Here is a 17,833-nt window from a genome sequence, read left to right on the forward strand (position 1 = left end):
AAGGGGATGGAAGAAAGGATGGGAGAAGCAGTCCAACTCCTCCCATAACTCCCTTCCACTGCTACTTCTTCCACAACAAGAGAATCAAAACAGGTAGTGTAAAAGGGGTAAGCTAAGATTGTTCCTAGTCGGTCCTATTCCAATATCCACTTCCTGAGCACTAAGGAAGAAGAACTATGCGTCAGGAAGGAGTTAAACTGTTTGGATTTTCTTTAGTCTACGAAAAAACCCTAAAAGGTTCTCAGACTCAAAGAAAATGCAACCAGCATACATCGCCTTGCTGTGGTGTAGCCACGCACCTATGGTACCACAGAAAGGAGTCTTTATGCGATTTCATTTGGCACCTTAGATTGAGAATAATTTGTGCGCAGAATCAAATATGTAACAGTAAAACTTAGAAGTCCACTCCACAAAGCGAGTGGCAGCAGTGCAGTGAGCAATCTGAAGTTATTTTTTCCACCAGCAAGAGCATTACCGAAGGTGATGAACAAAATGGTTACTTGCAGGTATGAGTACTTTTGCAGATAGAAGAATTTTCTCGATTTACATATTGATCAGTACTCCGCTATCTATTGGTTGGGTCCAGAATTTGTAACATGATTCCTTTCAACCTTTTTTGGGGGGGGGGGGGGGGGCAAGGTGGGGTTTGTCAAGTAGTCAACCATTGGCCCACTGTCCCTCATTGAAGAATGTCAGACATACGCCCCGAAAACTGCTCAATGCGTTCGCAATCTTCCAATTCTTTTCCCTTTTGGGCAACTTCCTTCTATGTATGATCTGCTATTCATATATTCGACTTACTTTCTCTCTTTTCCAAATTCATCTCATCTGGGGGAATTGACGGGGTGAATCCAGAAAATTCTTCAAGCTGCAAAACTACTTTTACAGGCGAGTAACAATATTGTTTTGCAATGTGAATCTTTTCTGAATCCACATCCAGTGCATTGATTTTGTAGCAGTATCCTCTTCCCCTGGGAGGCGGAGATCACCAGTGTGTATTTGCAAACAAGTGTTTAGTACCCTTAGCCTCCGTGTTGGCTTGAAAGTCTACACAGTAATGCTATACGAAAGTGTGCATTGAAGAAGTGGTTTAGTATACACTAGCAAAGAAGAAGAGTATTGCTCCTTTCTTCCTTGTGGAGTGTGCCAGTGGCTTTTCTTGAATGTCACGCCCACTGTTCTGTAAAATATCCGGACTATCCGAATTATACACAGAATACTTTTAGTGGGTACAAAGCTTTTGCCTACTTTGGGCAAAGGAATTAAAGAATTGGTTCCCCTTCCTGGTGTTTTTTTTTGTTTTTGTTGCAAATAGCCAACAATTGCTTTTTTAACATCCAATGTATGCAAAGCCTTCTCTGCTTGTGTTTTAACTGCTAGAAGTATACAGATAAGTGTACGACTGGATTACATGAAAGTGTGATGCACCACATGAATGAACTGTTGGTTTGTTTTCATCGCTACTCCGTCATTGTTATTTATACTTAAGCCTTTTAAGTTGTAAAGGCATGTTGCTTACAAACACTGCTTAAAGACTTGATAGGAACCAGGAAGGCAGTCTATAAAGTTAGTTGTTCAAACTCTCAAGCTATGTATGTGTTTATAGAGGCTGGAACATGCGAGATTTGGAGAAGAGGACGCAAGAGCTCCTTCCTGCCGTGCGAATGCTTGCTTGGAAACTGGCCAGTTCTGGTAAGATTCCTCTGGCCCTGGGGGTGGTCTTTCTCAAACCCTCTAGTGTGTTTAAAGCTGAGGGTTGTGGACTTGGAAACTGGGAGTTTGGAATCCGAACGAGGACAGACGAGTCTATCTCGGAGCTTGGACCCTGGTTGCGGAAGCTCTCAATCGCGGCTGTTTAGTTCCCCAGTCTGAGATGAGATGTTTTGCACCAGGTAATGTATTGAGTTTTGGTTATTGCCACTGTGATGTTTGGCCAGTGGCTATGATCATTTAAGGTGTTTTCTTTGTGATGTAGGAGTGAGTTGGGGTGCACATCCAAAGTAATCATCTGATATATATACATGTCTTCATCTGAATGGGGGAGAAAAGCCTTGGAATAATTAGCGTGTCTGTTTGGCACGCGAGGACGGCCCTTCTAGTGTTACGGGAGTGTTACGGGAGTCGTTAGAAATATAGAAGACTCCCCGACCGCCTCGCATAAAGCCCGACAAGGAGGACAAGCTGCAAATCTGCAGTCCATACTTTATGGAGAAAAGCCCTTACTTTATGGACATTCCTTACTCCTCGACGGGCACATCTGCGAGGCTTGAAGTACGGGACTCGAAAATGGAAGAACACCGTCATGCCCAGAACGGATGCTGGAGTCCTCACCTACGAACTTGGCAAGTTTGCTACCCAATTGAGGAAAACAGAATTACTAACAAACGGAGCGATCGCCAGCAAGCAAACTATACTGCATGCTGGGAAATGCAGGCCACTCGTGGATGCAGAGACAACTCCGGGCCGGGTTTTCAAGGGAGCCTACACTACTTCAGTAATTAGGCAATTGAAAAAGGACTTTAAAAGATGGGACTGCTAGCAACGGTGGCACTTTCAAAAACAGAGGGGCATTTGATAAAGGAACCCTCCGAAACGCGTCATGCCTAATGTTTTTCAATAAAAACTGGTGTATCCCGAGCCCCGTGGTGCCGCCTCTTTCTTCATCTGAATGGGGGAGAAAAGCCTAGGAATACACACATATATATATATATATATATATATATATATATATATATATATATATATATATATATATCTATCTCGAATAGTTTTCTTACCTGTCGGTGTAGTTTTGCAGCTTGAAGATCTTTCTGGATTCACAATGCTGTGCATTATTCCGCGGTCTTGTGGTTGGGTCCGGATTCGTAGTCTTTTCTTTGTTTTTTGTTTTTTTTTCTTAGCCCAGGTGGGCGTCGGCGTCACACCCCCTTGGGTGTATTTCCGGTGACGTCGGCATGCTTCCTGCGGAAGCTCCCACTCTTGGGCGCCATCTTCGGGTTCTTTTTTTCCGTGTTTCTTTCGTTTCCGAAGTAATGGCAATGTTCTATTTATTTGGTATTTTACCGCTTTGTACTTTTAAAGTCCTTTCTTTAGTTAACCACCTCTTCTCTCTCCAGCCTCATCTTTCTGGCAGGGGTGGGTGGGTTCGCTAATGAATCCAGAAAGATCTTCAAGCTGCAAAACTACACCGACAGGTAAGAAAACTATTCGGTTTGCAGCGTGAATCTTTCTGGATTCACTATGCTGTGCATAGATTTTGTAGCGGTTTCTCATCTCTGTGGCGGCTGGGTGGAAGATGAGCGTTGGGTGTTGAATATGTGCTGTAGCACCTTCTGTCCAACTTGAGCTTCCTTGTTCATTTGTATGTCCACACAGTAGTGCTTCGTGAACGCGTGCACCGAAGCCCATGTTGCCGCCAGGCATATGTCCTCTATGGGTGTGTTAGCCAGGAAGGCTATTGTAGTGCCCTTCTTCCTGGTGGAGTGGGCACGTGTCCCCTCTGCCAGTTCTTGTCCTGCACGCTTGTGGCAGAGTTGAATTGTCTGCGCGATCCATCGTGCAATGGTCTTTTTGGTTGCAGCTTTCCCCATGAAGCTGTTTGCGAATGACACAAAAAACTGTTTTGTTTTCCTGTGTCCCTTTGTCCTCTCAATGTAGTGCATGACTGCCCTTCTGGCGTTTAGGGTGTGTAGAGCTCGCTCTGCGCTTGTTGTTGGTTTTTGGAAAAAACTCGGTATCTGTATAGACTGGTTCATGTGAAATTTCGATACCACCTTCGGCATGAAGTGTGGGTCAGTCCTCATCACAACTCTATCATTGTGTATTTGTATGTAGGGTTCTTGTAGCGTCAGCGCTTGAAGCTCGCTTACTCTGCGTAAGGACGTTATTGCAACCAGGAAGGCTGTTTTCATAGTTCGCATCTTTAGGGGGGCCTTGTGAAGTGGTTCAAAGGGCTCTTTCATGAGTTCCGTTAGGACTGTGTTCAAGTTCCATGCAGGTGGCGGCACCCGCTTGGGTGGTGCGATCCTTTTCGCACCTTCTAGGAATCTCTTCACCACCTGTGATGTGAAGAAGCTCCTGCACGTTTCTCCCCTTGTGTAGGCGACTATCGCTGCCAAGTGAACTCTTAAAGAGGATGAGCTAAGGTTCTTCTCCAGCAAGTGCGTCAGGTACCTTAGCACTGTGGAGTCCCTCTTCATTTTATTGTGGAGCCTTTCCTGTCTGCACCATATAGTGAATCTTTTCCATTTCGCAACGTAGCACTTCCGAGTGCTGGGCCTTCGTGCCTCCCGAAGTACCCTCAGGGTGCTTTCTGGTAGTCTCAAATGTGCGAACTCTATGTCCTCAGGAGCCACGCTACTAGGCTCATGCTCTCTGGCTCTGGATGTAGTACCTCTCCGTTCTGCATGGAGAGTAGGTCTTTCCTCCTGCTGAATCTGTGGGGTGCACACTGTGTCATCTCCATGATCTGCGAGTACCATGTCTGCCTCGCCCACTGTGGTGCGACCAGTATCAGTGTCATGTTGCTCGCTCTGCACTTGCTCCGCACTCTGTGCATCAGTGGTATCGGGGGAAAGGCGTAAGCAAATGTCCTTGACCAATCTATCCATAGGGCATTCCCCAGTGACCCCTCCTCGGGCTGCCTGGATGCGAAGTTTTGGCATTTTGCATTCTGGCGTGTGGCAAATAGGTCCACCGATGGTGTCCCCCATCTGTCGAACAGTTACCTTGTCTCCTGAGCATTGAGCTCCCACTCGTGGGATGCCGATGTCTGCCTGCTGAGCCAATCGGCTTGTATGTTGTCCTTCCCTGGTAGGTGTATGGCTAGCAGGTCTATCTTGAGAGGGATGGCCCATCTCCATATCTCCTGCGCCAGCGTTGAAAGCGGGGCTGACTGTGTGCCCCCCTGCTTGTTGATGTAGAACATCGCAGTGGTGTTGTCTGTTTGTATCAACACCTTGTGTTTGTACAGTCTTGTTTGAAAGGCTTTCAGTGTAAGGAAGATTGTCTTTAGTTCTAGGTAATTGATGTGTTTTGCCGCATCTGTTGGCGTCCACAGTCCCCTCACCTTGAGCTCCTCCATGTGAGCGCCCCATCCCTTCAGGGATGCGTTTGTGGTGATGGTCACTGTTGGCGTTGGGGGCGTTAGAGGCTTTCCCCTTGTTATGTTCTCCATGGTCCACCATGCCATCTCCTTCTGCACTGCGTGCGTTACAACCACTAGATCCTCCCAACCGCCTGTAGCTTGTGACCATTGCTCCTGTAGCCATTCTTGAATGGGTCTCATGTGGAGTCGTACATTTGGTACCAGGTGGATGCATGATGCCATCATGCCCATGATCTTGCTCGCAGTCCTCACTGTCCGAGCTTGCCCCTTCCGGTAGAGGCGAGTTTCCTTCACCAGCGCCCTCGCCCTCTTCTCGCTGGGGAACACCTTGCCCAGTGAGGTGTTGATCTGTGCTCCCAGGAAGATCTTGACCTGTTCCGGCTCCATTGATGATTTCTTCCAATGGATGGAGAACCCCAGGCTTGTGAGCATGCTCGTAACTGTATGTGCGTGCTGCTTGCATTTTTGGTATGAGTTTGCTTTCACCAGCCAGTCGTCCAGGTAAGGGTATACGTGTATTCCTTGCCTTCGTAGGTGCGCTGCGACAGCTGCGAGGCACTTTGTGAAAACTCTTGGTGCTGATTTTAGTCCGAAGGCCAGTGTCGTGAACTGGTAGTGGCTTTCTCCAATGGTGAACCTGAGCATGTGTTTGTGCTTTCTGTTCATTGGGATGTGCAGGTAGGCGTCTTTGAGGTCTATTGTGACCATGAAGTCCCCGGTCTGCAATTGTGGGAGCACCTCTTGCAGGGAGGTCATTTAGAATTTTTGCGTTCTTATGAATTTGTTCAGGAACCGTAAGTCCAGAATGGGTCTCATTGTCTCATCTACCTTTGGTACCAGGAAGTACGTTGAGTATATTCCTGTGTTTCTTTCCTTGAAGGGTACCCGTTCTATGGCCTGCTTCCGCAGGAGTTCCTTTGCCTCCTCCTGAAGACACTGCAGCTGCTTGCTTGCTAGTGATTTTCTTTTTGGTTTTCTGCTTGTTGGCCTCCCCTCCAACTCTATGCAGTATCCGAATTGGATAATGTTGAGGATCCATTTGTCTGATGTGATTTCTCTCCACTCTCGGAGGTAAAATCTTAATCTTCCTCCCACTGGCGTCATGTGGTCGTAGGTGTCTAGTTTGTCTTGACCCATCTGTACGTGCTGCCCCCTGGGATCTTTTTTGTGGGCGGGCACACGGAGTTTTTTGAAGTCACTTAGAGGTGGGCTGCTGCCCCCCTCTTCTATTTTGTCCCCGTCCATTTCTCCCTCGAAAGAACTGGCCTCTTTGTTGGTACTGCCAGGACTGCTTCTGCTGACCATGCTGAGCCTGCGAGTCTGCCTGGTGCGTTTGCTGGAAAGCCTGGTGTGATGTACCTGGCTGGTTTCCGCCTCTCCCGCCGGGCCTCCATGACGGGGTGCCCCTCTTGTTCCCTCTGAACTGCAATGCTCCCATGGATCTTGCTGTTTCGTTATCTTTTTTCAGTTGACTGAGCGTTTCATCAACTGTTGTTCCGAAAAGCGTGTTGCCGTTGAACGGTGTGTTCAGGATGCTGTGTTGCACCTCCGGTTTGAAACCTGAGATCCTGAGCCAGGCGTGCCTCCTTTCCGTGACGCCCATCATCATGAGCCTGCTGGCGGTGTCTGCCCCATCCAGGGCCGTCTTAAGGCAAGAATTTGCCGCGTTTTTTCCCTCTTCAACCAGCTTTTCGGCCTTCTGCCTGGCATCCTGGGGCAGGTCCTTCACCAACTGCCCCAGCCCCTCCGTGATCTGGTACATGTGCCTGTTTATCAGGGCGTTGGAATTAGCCATGCGCCAGTGGGTCGCGGCATTCCGTTCGATCCTTCTGCCCACCAGATCCATCCTTTTGCTCTCCTTATCCGGTGGCGGGCCCGAGGTAGTGGGTACGTTAGCCCTCCTCCTTGCTGTGGCCGTGATAATGGAGTCTGCGGAGACCGTGCCCTGAACGTAGGCCGGGTCCTTTGTGGAATGCTTGTACTTCTTCTCAGTTCTGGGAGTTACTGCCTTGCATGTTGCGGGCTCCCTGAATGCTTCCTTCCCCTGAGCCAGGACGCTTTCAAACATTGGAAGGAACTGGCTCCTCGTTTGTGTTGGGAGCAATGTTTCTAGAAGGAAGTCTGCTTTCTGCTTCTCTTCGTCGAGCTTGAGCTTGAAAGCTGCTGCGGCAGATTGTATCACCGAGTTGTAGGCCCCGATGTCGTCCGGCGGCGAGGGCCTCGAGGGGTAAGTGTCGACCACCTCCTCCGGGCTGTCGGTGTCGACATCTATGTAATCTACCTCCTGTAGGTCAGAGTGTGCCGACTCTGTGTCCGTCCTGCTTTCCTCTTCCTCCCCATAGTTGTAACTATCGTAGGGATTCTCGTACTCCTCCTGGTCGTCGATCACCTCGACGTCCTGGTCTTGTTCCTCGGCGACTTCGGCGATCTCATCCTCCTCCTCGACCGCCTCCACCACCGGTGGCTTGGTCTTGTGAGGGATCGTGAAGGCTTTCATCTTTGCATCAAAATCTTTCTTCCGCTGCACGATGTTCTCCATTTCGGCCTCGAGGCGCCTTCTCTTCTTCTCCATCTCGGCCGCGTGTTCCGCGTCGGATGGGTCGGCTGTTCTTTTCGGCGGATGGCTCGTCGCCGTGCCTTTCGGTGTCGAAGTTTTCGACGTCGAACCGGATTTTGGGTCTCTGGTCGTCGTCGTCAGTTTTGGGTCTTTCTCCCTCGGCGTCGATCGATCCTTTTCGGGGACGATTTTCGACGTTTTCTGCTGATCAGCAGCTCTCGGCGCCGGGGACTCCTTCTCGGAGGATCCGCTGGGCCTGGGAGTAGTCGCGGACGCCGCCTTTTTTGGCGTCGGCGCTTTCGGGGTCTTGCCCTCGATTTTTCTAGACTCAGAGTCTCTCGGGTTCTTGGGGGCCGAAGAGTCTCCTACCTTGTCAGAAGTCTTCGTGTAATCAGTCTCTACGACTGTGTAGCTGTCGTCTTCGGCGGCAGCGTTGTCTTCTTCCTCGGAGGACATCCCCAGCTCGTAGAGGGACGGAGTCGGGGCCTTCCCCTGCAGGGTGGTGTGTGCTACCCTCTGCCTCTCTCTCACACGAAGGGTCTTCGGGGCGAAGGCGGAACAGGCGTTGCAGTCTCCGCTTTCGTGGTTCACCGGTAGGCAAAGGTTGCATACCGGGTGCTGGTCCTTCTGCGCGTACTTGTTGTGGCAGTTACGGCAGAACTTGAACGGCGTGTTGTCCATCATCGAGCGTCCAGGGTCTCTCTGGTCGCGTGTTCGTCGACGGTCGTCGATGATCTCGATGAAAAAATGCCTTCTCCTTGCTGACTTTTCGTCGATGAAGTCCCCTGGAGTCTTCAGATGACTTCTCCTCGTCTTTTCTGTATTTTCTTTCTTCTTTCTCCAAAAAATGTCTGGAGCCCAAACGGGAACGATCCAGACCCGACCGCGGAAAAAAAGAATCTGAAGATGGCGCCCAAGAGTGGGAGCTTCCGCAGGAAGCATGCCGACGTCACCGGAAATACACCCAAGGGGGTGTGACGCCGACGCCCACCTGGGCTAAGAAAAAACAAAAAAAAAACAAAGAAAAGACTACGAATCCGGACCCAACCACAAGACCGCGGAATAATGCACAGCATAGTGAATCCAGAAAGATTCACGCTGCAAAAAAAAAAAAAATATATATATATATATATATATATATATATATATATATCTTTCTGATCTCTTGCAGGACGTCCAGTATATTTGCTTGAGTCTTATCTCATATTATTTGCTGCTTGTTCATTAATCAGTATTATATATATATATATATATCCACAAAGCAACCAACTCCTTCTGGATCCCATGCGACCCGTGAGAGGTGGTGTGCACGCCGGCGGAGTAGCCGACACATTTCTGCTTTCTTTGCTCAAAGTTCCTAAAGCACGCTCTCAGGACAAAATTAAGGTCACCACACAATCTCCATAGTGCTGTTTATCCACAACGCGTTTCGCTGTCAAACGGCTTGATCACGTGAAGAATACTGTTACACCATTGGTATTTGTTGAATGTGTCCATAGTCTTAGAAAGAGGACTAACGTTTTGTGAAACATAAGTACAAACGTTTTTACAAACATTTCCTTCATACGCGACATGTCATTACATGTAATACTAAATAAATATATTACAGTGAATACTGATAAATCTGGTTATTTAACCCACACCTTACATTTGTTTGTCACAAAATATAAGTCATTACGTGTTTCTCAAAATTATCAAAAATATATATAACAAACCATAATTAATACAATCAATTGCATGGGAAACACACTGTGTTGAAGCCAAAGTATACTATTGTCGAGCATAACCAGCAGCTCTCCATATTAACAGAGTTATCGTGACCCCTCCCATTCTGCCACTAAATGCGTGTGAAACGGAAGGTATACTCCCAAACTCATAATGTCGCCGTATCAAAATCATAAGCCTCATAGTGGCAAGTGCCCTGAGATTGCAACAAGTCCTATATTGTAGAGACACATAGAGGTAACGTGTGGGTAATGGCAAGTGCCCAATACTCCACCGAGTGAATTCATATTCAGTTACCGTCCATCAGACTACCAAGGTTTCCAGTACAAAGTGCCCAGGTGATGAAGGAGGCAGAGAAGGGGAGAAGTCCCGTGAAGTGAAGTGCAGATACAGTGGGCCCCCTCTCTTGCTCCTGAAATGTAAACAAATATATCATATGATTAAAACCATATTCACAATACTTAAATCTCTTTATCAGACACAAGGCTAAAAACATATCTTTAAGGTATGGAAGACTAGCGTAGAGACATGCATGTTATATATACTCCATCATTAAATGCATTAGATCTTCAAATGTACGGCTAATTCCTCATCTTGATTCAGGCCTCCAGGGGCCTTGCTCTGGAACTCAATAATGAGTTTTGACTCTCTCTGGCGTAATTTCAACACCCTGTTACCCCCCCTTGGGTTCTTTGTTATCTGTTCCAAAATTATAAAACTTAAATCTTTGACATTCGAGAAATTATATTCTCTAAAATGTCGTGCAACAGGGTATTTGGGGTCAAAGTTGGTAATGGCTCTCGTATGTTCCAGAATCCGTTTTTTAGCCATGCATGTAGTGCTGCCAATGTACCATTTGTTGCATGTGCAAACAATTGCATACACAACAAAGGTGGAGCTGCAGGTGAGAAAAGACAAGATTTTCTTCGTGACACCATTATACATGACTTCTTTGCATGACTTGCTATTGGAGCAGGCTTTACAATGTCCGCAGGGAAAGAAGCCCTCAAGTCCCTTCATTTTAGGAGGATACGTAGTGATGTCACTATGGACTAACATGTCCCTAATGCTCCTCCCACGTCTATATGTGATGCTAGGTCTATTAGGTAGATCCCTCCCAATGATATTGTCCGTTTTGAGTACGTCCCAGTTTTTTGTTATGATTTTCTTAATCACTTTGGAATCCGTACTGTAGGTGAGGATGAGTCTAGTAACATCCTCCCCTTCCTCAGTTGCATTGGGTTTGTCACAGATAGTTTCAGATCTATCGATCGCATTCGCCCTCTCCCTAGCTTTCTTGAGCACCCAGCTGGGATATCCCCTGGTACGAAACCTACTCAAAATGATTTCACTTTCTTCCAGGTAGCCACTCTCATTGCTACAATTGCGCTTTGCCCTCAGCAGCTCCCCAAACGGAATGCTCCATTTGAGATTATCTGGGTGACTGCTGAGGGCATGCAATATACTGTTCCCTGCGGTGGCTTTGCGGAAGAGTTTAGTCTGCACCTTCTCGTTTATGATCTCAATTTTGACATCCAAATATTCTATGTCTGTTCTGCTCTTTGTGCCACTGAGAACTATGTTCAAAGCATTTTGGTTGAGTTTGTCAATAAACCTGTCAGCCTCTTCCATAGTACCTCTCCACACTATGAAGAGGTCGTCAATGTATCTCAGCCACATTGATATCCTTAGAAAATCTTGTTGAAGAGTGGGATCAAGCCGTATGTCTTTTTCCTCATGGACAAAGAAATGTATATTGCAGAGGCCATGAGGCAATTGTGTGACAAGAAATTCTATGAACCTATTGAAATGACAGGGTACCAGAACAGCATCACGGTCTTGTGGGATTTTCTGGTAGAGTGGAAGGACACGGGTATCCTAACATGGGAAGAATTCAAATATCTTAAATGCGATTATCCTGTCCTTCCGGTGCTCTACTTACTACCTAAGATACACAAAAACGCCACTATACCTCCAGGGAGACCTATTGTGTCCTCAAGAGGGAGTGCATCTGAGAAAGTATCCAAATACATCGACCACTTCCTTAGAGAGTTTGTGATTGGACTGGACAGTTATGTGAGAGACACTAAACATTTTTTGAAAAATATTGAAAACTTGAAGTGGGAGGTGGGTGATGTTCTGATAACCTTGGATGTCCAGAGCCTGTACACTATAATTGACCACGAGCAAGGTTTGATTGCATGTGAGGAATTTCTTAAAGAAAGGCCCATGAAATACAGAGAACACACACATGATTTTAAGCATGATAAAATATTGCTTGGAAAATAACATCTTTCTATTTAATGGCGAGCTTTTTAGACAGGTCAGTGGCTCGGCCATGGGCTCATGTTTTTCGCCCAGCTTTGCCAATTTGTTTCTTGGCAAGTGGGAAAAAGACATACGGCTTGATCCCACTCTTCAACAAGATTTTCTAAGGATATCAATGTGGCTGAGATACATTGACGACCTCTTCATAGTGTGGAGAGGTACTATGGAAGAGGCTGACAGGTTTATTGACAAACTCAACCAAAATGCTTTGAACATAGTTCTCAGTGGCACAAAGAACAGACATAGAATATTTGGATGTCAAAATTGAGATCATAAACGAGAAGGTGCAGACTAAACTCTTCCGCAAAGCCACCGCAGGGAACAGTATATTGCATGCCCTCAGCAGTCACCCAGATAATCTCAAATGGAGCATTCCGTTTGGGGAGCTGCTGAGGGCAAAGCGCAATTGTAGCAATGAGAGTGGCTACCTGGAAGAAAGTGAAATCATTTTGAGTAGGTTTCGTACCAGGGGATATCCCAGCTGGGTGCTCAAGAAAGCTAGGGAGAGGGCGAAAGCGATCGATAGATCTGAAACTATCTGTGACAAACCCAATGCAACTGAGGAAGGGGAGGATGTTACTAGACTCATCCTCACCTACAGTACGGATTCCAAAGTGATTAAGAAAATCATAACAAAAAACTGGGATGTACTCAAAACGGACAATATCATTGGGAGGGATCTACCTAATAGACCTAGCATCACATATAGACGTGGGAGGAGCATTAGGGACATGTTAGTCCATAGTGACATCACTACGTATCCTCCTAAAATGAAGGGACTCGAGGGCTTCTTTCCCTGCGGACATTGTAAAGCCTGCTCCAATAGCAAGTCATGCAAAGAAGTCATGTATAATGGTGTCACGAAGAAAATCTTGTCTTTTCTCACCTGCAGCTCCACCTTTGTTGTGTATGCAATTGTTTGCACATGCAACAAATGGTACATTGGCAGCACTACATGCATGGCTAAAAAACGGATTCTGGAACAAACGAGAGCCATTACCAACTTTGACCCCAAATACCCTGTTGCACGACATTTTAGAGAATATCATTTCTCGAATGTCAAAGATTTAAGTTTTATCATTTTGGAACAGATAAAGAACCCAAGGGGGGGTAACAGGGTGTTGCAATTACGCCAGAGAGAGTCAAAACTCATTATTGAGTTCCAGAGCAAGGCCCCTGGAGGCCTGAATCAAGATGAGGAATTAGCCGTACATTTGAAGATCTAATGCATTTAATGATGGAGTATATATAACATGCATATCTCTACGCTAGTCTTCCATACCTTAAAGATATGTTTTTAGCCTTGTGTCTGATAAAGAGATTTAAGTATTGTGAATATGGTTTTAATCATATGATATATTTGTTTACATTTCAGGAGCAAGAGAGGGGGCCCACTGTATCTGCACTTCACGGGACTTCTCCCCTTCTCTGCTTCCTTCATCACCTGGGCACTTTGTACTGGAAACCTTGGTAGTCTGATGGACGGTAACTGAATATGAATTCACTCGGTGGAGTATTGGGCACTTGCCATTACCCACACGTTACCTCTATGTGTCTCTACAATATAGGACTTGTTGGAATCTCAGGGCACTTGCCACTATGAGGCTTATGATTTTGATACGGCGACATTATGAGTTTGGGAGTATACCTTCCGTTTCACACGCATTTAGTGGGAGAAAGGGAGGGGTCACGATAACTCCGTTAACATGGAGAGCTGCTGGTTATGCTCGACAATAGTATACTTTGGCTTCAACACAGTGTGTTTCCCATGCAATTGATTGTATTAATTATGGTTTGTTATATATATTTTTGATAATTTTGAGAAACACGTAATGACTTATATTTTGTGACAAACAAATGTAAGGTGTGGGTTAAATAACCAGATTTATCAGTATTCACTGTAATATATTTATTTAGTATTACATGTAATGACATGTCGCGTATGAAGGAAATGTTTGTAAAAATGTTTGTACTTATGTTTCACAATACGTTAGTCCTCTTTCTATGACTATGGACACATTCAACAAATACCAATGGTGTAACAGTATTCTTCACGTGATCAAGCCGTTTGACGGCGAAACGCGTTGTGAATAAACAGCACTATGGAGATTGTGTGGTGACCTTAATTTTGTCCTGAGAGCGTGCTTTAGGAACTTTGAGCAAAGAAAGTATATATATATATATATATATATATATATATATATATATATATATATATATATATATATATATATATATATATATATATATATATAGCTGTGTATTTGAACCCTCTGCATTGGACATCTGGGAAAGCTTTTGAGGGCAGTGTGTAAAATAAACCCCAAGCCTTTGTCAAAAGAGAGTCCTTGCATTTTGTAAAATAAAACCCGTTCCTAAAGGTGCTGTGTTAAAGAGTTTTGACTGCGCCGGGTGTTGGACTACCATGTGGAAGATTCTGTAGGTGCAAATCAAAACAGACGTCGCAATGTCACAAGGACATGGACCAGGGGTTTCCTAGAGGAATGAGGCAAGATGACCAAGGTTTTCCTCAGCATTTTCAGGATTCCGAAACACTTGCCTGCAACTTTCCTGGTTTGAGTTTCGAAGGAGAGAGTCGACTCCAGCCAGACTCCTAAGTTTTTCACCTCGGTTTTGGTGCTGGGGATGGGACCTAAAGTAGTTGACCACCAGGCTGAAGACTAAATCAGCGGAGATTTCTATACTACCAGGATCTCGGTTTTGTTGCCATTCAGTTTCAGGCAATTGCTGGTCATCCAAGAAGCAAGGTCCTTTAGGCAGTCTGCAAACTTTTTAGCTGCCTTCACTGAATTAGGAGAGAGTGACTACTAGCTGTGTATTGTCTGCATAGGATACAATGGCGACCCCATGGTTCTCCACAATCTCTGCTACGGGGGAAACATAGATTGAAGAGGGTGGGGCTCAAAACTGATCCCGGGGGCACCTCCTGAGATAAAGCAACTCAGAAGCTGCGGTCCAGTAGATAGGATGTCATCCACTTAAGGCAGCACCGCCCAGTCCTCCTAGTCTGAGACGGTGAGGCTCCTGCATGCAGACGCTCCAGCTGAGAGTGGTCTAACACATCCCTCGCACGGTGTCCAACTCAAGACCAAGAAGGGGTCTCACCCGCTCTCACTTCAGGTAATGGCGTTAGACTAAAGCCTAGAGGGATTCTTGGCTTCACACCTACTCACATGCTAGGTACACTTAGGTACATCTAGACAGGCATCGTAGGAGTATGCGCTTTCTTTTTATCATGCATTTTATATTCATGTATGTATTCATGATTATTGCAAGATGGTAGAACTGTACTGTCCTTTAATATTCTCTGTGAGGCTAATCATATATATCTGCTACTGTCTAACAATTGTTGCAGCACATCCATTTTACACTAGAAGAACAACTGTGGAATAAGTTCTTATTGTAACACGCCCGACTATTTCTTCTGTGTAAACTCTCGGAGACTGAATAAATGAGCATGAGTGACTGAGTGAAAGGTAGTACATTGTTTCCACAATTCAGAGGGATCAGGGTCGTCATGTTCTAAGGTTGCCAGAAACTATTCTCTCCCCAATAAGATTAGATTCTAGTGGCACTGTGAGCCAGCTAATGCAAACAGGTTAACATTCTCGGTAGGGTGCTCGGAACCAGTCTGCCACCAAACCCACAGTTTATGTTATCCAAACATGCAGATTCTGTATAGGATATATAGGAACTACACAACATAGCCCCACCAACGTCGGTTGGGTACTTATTTAACAGTAGAACCTGAGTAGTTCAGTCGTACTAATTCTCAGAGACCCCTACTCACAAAACACCAGAGACATCTGGAATGGGTGGGCACAAACTCGCCACAGCTGAGTAGGCAAAATATCCAATTTATTAGCTGCTGATTAATCAAGCTTGAAGGACACGTTGTTCATACATTGTGCAAAACACCGTATCTTGGTTTCCTTGGAAAGTTATTTCATTTTCTTAACACAATGACTAACCAAGAAGGAGATTTAGACCCGCTGACATAAGCACTTCCCCACTGAGACGAGGAAGGAGATCCAAATGGAATAATGTCCAAAATTAGACACGCACTCACCCTTAAACTATAAACACGGTTTAACGGCCAAAGGTGGCAAAGTAGTCTTCGTGATAAAGGCACAAGAAGATTTCCAAACAGAGGTATTTTATTCATGGGTTACATTCCCAGCAGCAAATGCAAGAACAACAAGCAAGATCTGTGCGACTCACTGGCCACCTTCTTCCATCACAAGATCACCGACATCCACGACAGCTTCAACTCCTCATCTGCCCCGACCGCAACAGACCCCACCCCGAATGCCACCTGCACCAACCAGCTGACCTCCTGGTACCACGTAAACTACGAAGAGACACGCAAAGTCATAAACTCCATCTACTCAGGATCTCGGTCAGACCCCTGCCCACACTGCACTTTGAACAAAGTTGATACAACCATCGCACCCCAACTACGGACGGTCATCAACAACTCCTTCGACACAGCGACATTCCCGGAGAGCTGGAAGCACACCGAAATCAATGCCCTTCTCAAGAAGCACAAGGCGGACCCCAAGGACCTCAAGAACTTCCGGCCCCTCTCCCTGCTCCCCTTCCCGGCGAAGGTCATCGAGAAAATCCAACCGTGTCGAAAACGGCTGATAGGTCCAAGTGGATGAGGGCTGAAGTTTTGCCGTTGTCTAGCTGGTGTCTAATGTCGTCTGTGGCGGCGATGAGGGCAGTCTCGGTGCTGTGGTTTAGTCTGAATCCCGACTGGGATGGGTCTAGGATGTTGTTGTCATTGAGGTGGTGGGTCAGCTTGTTCGTTTGCCCACTACGCCACCCCAGTTTGGACCCAGCCCTATGCAAATCAGTCTTGACCCTGTACCCCATGGGAACAGTCCAGACCGAACTGCCAGGCCAGACCGAACTGGAGTGGCTAGTGGGCAAAAGAACGATGGATTTAACAGAGATCTTTTGACTGGGGGAGAATGTTTGCACTGTCAGCATTCCGTCCATCATTTGTTTGCCGTAACACCATTAAACAAGTGTCAGCTCTTTTGGGGAGTGTTGACACTGCCCATTTAAATACCCGGCGCCCTGCCGAGGAGTGCTTTTAATAAGAGCGTGCTCGCACGCCTCACTGATCTGGGATAGGGAGTACCTGCACTTTTATAGTGCTGTGTCCAGCACCGTATATTGCCCCTTAATAAACAAGTCAATTCGGATGAGGAGTGTTGATACTGCCCCACAAGTCTAGAACTTCTGAGTAATGCTGATGCTGCCTACCATAATACATGTTAATACTGCCCATTCAAAAACTGGCAGCTCTGCCTCTGCTGATGAGTGTGCCCTTAGCCATCTTAAATATGTGCAGGCCTGTCGAACATCACAGCTACTGCTCATTTACATTTCCGCCGATGAGCGCTGGTGGTGTCCCCTTGTGTGTTTGCCAGGCTTTGGTCCTGACCGCTATACCTCACGCAGTTCATGCCAATCATTTACATATGTGTCACTTCAGCTGAAGGATTTTGAAGCCGGTACATTAAACGTGAGCAGGCATTGATAGTCCCATTAAATATAAGACAGTCACAGGAGTGATACACTGCTGCCCCATGGAAAATAAGGCAATCCAAGAACTGACACACCACATTTGTGGTTGTTCTGGCGAGGCATGTGGATACTCGGTGTGTGAGCTTTGAGGGTGATGAGCAGCGGTTTGACTGGTGACCTGCCTGCGTATGAGGTGCTGTATGGTGCGCACTACATGAGGTAAGGTATGGTGTGCTCTGCGTGTAGTGATATATGGTGCGCTCGCGGCTCGGCGGGTGGTGATGTATCTTGCGCTCTACTTGTAGTGATATATCGTGTTCTTTGCCAAGGAGCTGTAACGTGCACCCTGTGAGTAGGGACCTATCGTGTGCTCTGCTTTTGGTGATGTATGGTGCGCTCTGCGTAGAGTGATGATGGAGGGTGGACGGTCTCATCGGCTGTGCCAGGGCCGAGTAGTGTTTATTGCGGAGCTTGCCTGCCCTGGAAACAGAGGGCTCTTTCATTCCATGGGAGCTCGTGTTTGCAGGTACGAAAGCTGGAGGCAGACTTCATTCAGA

At 46.4% G+C, this 17,833-nt stretch overlaps 1 protein-coding gene across 6 annotated transcripts in view; it reads right to left on the reverse strand.

Annotated features, from left to right (window-relative positions):
* MTA1 (metastasis associated 1) overlaps positions 1 to 17,833 on the reverse strand; it is a 761,697-nt gene that overhangs the window by 612,964 nt on the left and 130,900 nt on the right. The gene's annotated exons all lie outside the window — the stretch shown is intronic.

The sequence above is a fragment of the Lissotriton helveticus genome, chromosome 9 (assembly GCF_964261635.1).
Source record: "Lissotriton helveticus chromosome 9, aLisHel1.1, whole genome shotgun sequence".
NCBI lineage: Eukaryota > Metazoa > Chordata > Amphibia > Caudata > Salamandridae > Lissotriton > Lissotriton helveticus.